The sequence below is a fragment of the Hevea brasiliensis genome, chromosome 2 (assembly GCF_030052815.1).
Source record: "Hevea brasiliensis isolate MT/VB/25A 57/8 chromosome 2, ASM3005281v1, whole genome shotgun sequence".
NCBI classification, from domain to species: domain Eukaryota; kingdom Viridiplantae; phylum Streptophyta; class Magnoliopsida; order Malpighiales; family Euphorbiaceae; genus Hevea; species Hevea brasiliensis.
The window spans coordinates 8,045,235-8,049,630 of NC_079494.1; the positions used below are offsets into that span (position 1 = coordinate 8,045,235).

A 4,396-nucleotide genomic window follows, 5' to 3' on the forward strand; every position below is an offset into this window, starting at 1 on the left:
AAACATATTTCAATCTCTTGTCTTCTTTTTAATCATTCATTCATTTTTGGATCGATGTTCCATCACTGTTTTTCTCTTAACTTTCTCATTTAGTGGTGTCCAATTTTTCAATCTCTTGTCTTGTTTTTAATCATTCATTCATTTTTGGATCGATGGTCCATCAGTCTATATCTTGTTTTTCTCATAACTTTCTCATTTATATTTCATCTCATCAACTTAGGTAGCTTTGTCTACCTCTCTGTTCCACTCACCATTAACGACCAATAATAACATCTCTAAATATATGTATTAGAAACCCATGCCTTGTCAACTAACTACTTAATCTTTAAAAAAAAAAAAAAAAACCGTAAAAGTTATAAGGATAATTTATATCTCTATTGCACTCCACACGCGAAATCTTGTAAGACTTAAAGAATAAACAGGCACAAATCCACTTTAATTTATACTAAAACATTCAACTAATAAATGGAGTAGTGAGGATTCGGATTCTAGACTTTTTATATGAGAAAACCTGATACCATATCAATAAATCACTTAATTTAAAAATTTAAAGTTAAAGGTAAGGGTTTCAAAAATAAATTTGTACATTTATTATGCATAACCTTAAAACTCAGGCGCTAAGGTTAGAGGGAAATATATATTCGATGCCCATGCATAACCTTAAAGCGCGAGTGTTAAGGTTAACGAGGTTAATAAGTTATAAAAATATTCCAAACTCTATAAGCAAACTACATGGAATGACAGACTAAAAAGATTTTTTTTTTTATTTTAACAATATGAATAATCATAATTAAATTAGCAGTCTCAAAATAAGATTTCAATTTTTCAAATCTCGATAATTCCCTTTTTTTTATAAAAAAAAAAAAAAATTGATGTCCAATAATAAAACATGTAATTCTTATTTTAAATTTAAAAATTAGAAACGTGGAAGAAAAGACCTGGTGTGATCCTGAATTTATCTGCTTATGGATAGAGGATTGATGATTTTCAGAATGATATTTGCCCAATATTATATTTGCAGATATTATTAAATGTGTGTCTGAAGAAATACATTGCATTTGAGGTGCAATAAAAGTCTATGCCCTTTATTTGTAGGACAAGGGGGCAACTCCATCTGAATAGCAGAATTCTCTCAATATTTGGATGTTGGGACCTCAGCGGGAAGCTTCACATGGGTGCTCTGATATATAGCTTCTTTGACCATCATATATATTTCTCTCTCTTTCTTGTATGATTTATTTATTAAAAAAAGGAAAAATATTTATACATTAATATTTTTCTTTAATTTGACATAGATTAGAATATGGAAGAACAAATGGGTTTTGGTGAGTCATGATCAGTTCTCTATTTTTCAATCCTGTTCTGGGAGGCAATGACATGCCTTGCCTCAGGCAACCATATATCCTTTCTCTTCTTTCCCTAACACAGAAATCCCTCTATCTTTTTTAATTAATTTCCCATTTTTTATGATCGCAGAGATTCATTTTGTATACGAATTCTATAGTTTTTTCTTCATGGAAAATTAGATGATTTGGATATAGTGCTATATATATATACATTACTCAATCTCCTAAAAGTATATATAAGTTGTGTACCAACTACCAAGCAACAGCATGAGGGTTCTTTACTATTGGATTTTATCCTCCTTCTTTCTGGAGAGGGGTGGAGAGAAGGAAAGAATATGATTATTTTCTTGATACATTGGATCAAGATATAAGACATATGATGGGATTCACCTATTAAATATATTAATCTCACATATTTATATGTAAAAATAACTGTATCATCTTGTTAATCTTAATAAAAACGTTTTCTCAATTTCTACAAGTTAGGAGGAATAAATTCTCATGAATCACCTCATCAACCTCTAAATATTAGTGTAAAAATTATGCTTCTAAACAGTATAAATAAGAGAAAAAAAATATTTTAATTATAATTAAAATATAAAATATTACTTTAAAAGGTGTTGTGGAACTTAGCCTTCACAGTAATAATGATTCTAAATTAAATAGCCAATGACGGTCTTAAATCCTAGCTAGGAGGGACAAAAGGCAAGAGACTTACTTCAATGAGGACCAATATATGATAAAGTTTATACGCAATGGTCTAAGCCCAGCCCACAAGCAACAATCGCAGAAAATATAAAATCAAATGGAGAAGAGCTCCAATTCAGTGTCAGAGATGTTTGTTCCAAATTTCAATTAATTATTATAATTCATTCATAATTCTCAATCTAATTCCAATTTTTTTTTCTAATTACTATTAGGTGTACTCCATGTACTTGCTTGCGTGGAAAAAGATTGGATTGAGCGGTAGTTATATATGGCAAATTGTTCCATGAGCATGTGAATATATTAAAATGGATTTTATCTATAAACTTTGGTATTCAATAATTTAATTTTATTTAATGATAATTACCATAAATAATAGGAAAATATTTTCTAACTTTTGAAAAGAAAAAAAAATTTTTTTTTAAAAAAAAAATATTTTTTTTAACTTATTGCCTTTAATAAATGTATCATATATTTCAGATTGCCTTTAATATTTCAAGTACTTGAAGAACTTCATGAAATTAGCAAATATGATTGAAATTGTCCTTAGATGATTGATAAGAAAGTTGTTTGAAAATGAATAGGTTGTTAATTTCATTTTTCATTGGTTGTATAAAAATGGAGAAATTTTTCGCCTATCAAATTATTATCCTCAAATCAAATTTCATCATCAAATTTATAGAAAAGTTTTATGCCAAATTTTTAATGGTTCTAAAGAACCAAATGAATTTTTAGAAGATATTTTTAGAAAAGCTAAACTTTTGCTGGCAACAGCCTTCGACCTCAAAGTTGAAGATTAATTACTAACTAGTCAATATTTTGAATTGTGTTTTTGATGGTTAATAATTAGAAAACATATTGGATATGTATTGTATTTTGACTCTCTGAATATATATTAATTTTAATAATTTATTGAATGGTATTTAAATTTGATAAAAATATATGAATTATTGATATTAATTTTTTGAATTATTATATGAATTCATATTATTATTAGTTGATGATTGTGTGTGTGTGTGTTATATCAAAGGTTCAAATCAGAAGGAAAGGAAAAGTCTACAAGTGTTACTTTGTTATTTTTTATTTTTCTGTTCTTCATGCATTGAGGATTTCACCTCATCATTTATTGTCCAGCGATTTCCCTATTCCGATGGAGTAGGGGAGACTATTCTCACCTATCTTGGAGTGGGTCTGCTGTCTCCTTTCTTCTAGATGGGGCAGTGTGTGTAAATAGGGTTCTTTTTTGGTGATCGATTTGGTAAGAATAGTTGGGGGTTCTTTTAAATCCATCGGAAGTTTAGCTTACTCTGCTATATATACTTGTTGGGTTTTCTTTGCATGCAGGGGTTTGATCTTTGGGTTGGAGGTTTGAGTTAACTCCTTGGAGTTGGATGCACAGTGCCCCTTGAATCTCATGATGTAGACGTGTTTTGGTGCCTCTGGTGCGCCGTTGGCGTTGGCTTCAACAGGATCAAAAGGGTTCTCTTGCAGAAGGAAAGGGTGGAGGTTCCCCGAGAGTCTTTAGGAGTCCACATTAGCAGGTGTTGCCACCCTCTTGAATGGGCTTACCTCTTATCCTTCAACTCCTCCCTCTATAGGCTATCGGCTGATGTAGAACAACTTGGACTCCATGGTTGCTTGTTATTATTAGTCCTGAAGGGTTGTTAGCTGTGGGATTCTCTCATTTGTGTGTTGGTAGAGTACTTATCTGTTTGGTCTGGAGTTTTGTCTTAAAAGTTGTATGGGATCCATGGCTGACCCAAAAGGAGCAGCGTTGCTAAATGAAGGATATGGGTCTTCCTTTTTCCTCTGGGTGCCCTACCCGATTAATCTAGGGCAACTGTTCTCTTCTAATTTGGACCTGTTACTGGGTTTGTTTGTTGGGTTAACTATTGTAATGAGGTGTTTTTAGTAGCTAGTTGTTTCTTTTTTTAGCAAACCAAGGCTTGTAACACTTTCTCTAAACCTTTTTAAGACTATTTCTAATGAATTTTATCTTTTGAGTAAAAAAAAGTCAAAAGGAAAGGGGTTTGGCTTATAGAGTAGGGTGGGAACAAAGATTTTAGTTTCTCAACAAGGCAAGGATAATAATTTCTGACCCTAACAGGGTTGGAGACAGATTTATTAGTGACGAGATAGAGATGAGAATGAGATAGGGATGAGAATGGCATAATCTGTCTCCTATTTATCCCGTTGCCATTCCAATATTAGTTTTGCAATTTGTTACAAGAGAAGGGGGTAATAGGGTAAGTGAAAATGCATAGTTGACGTGGAGTGCCACGCGAGGGAGAGAGCCAAAAACGTTGACCATGAAGATTGAGTTTCACGTGTTGACATGCTGGCGG

At 31.8% G+C, this 4,396-nt stretch overlaps 1 long non-coding RNA gene across 1 annotated transcript; it reads left to right on the top strand.

Annotated features, from left to right (window-relative positions):
* Nucleotides 1-3,006: 3,006 nt before the first annotated feature.
* On the top strand, nucleotides 3,007-4,041 carry LOC131170499 (uncharacterized). Its single transcript, XR_009141228.1, has 2 exons — nucleotides 3,007-3,309; nucleotides 3,396-4,041. It is a non-coding gene; the product is annotated as an uncharacterized LOC131170499 (long non-coding RNA).
* Nucleotides 4,042-4,396: the final 355 nt, after the last annotated feature.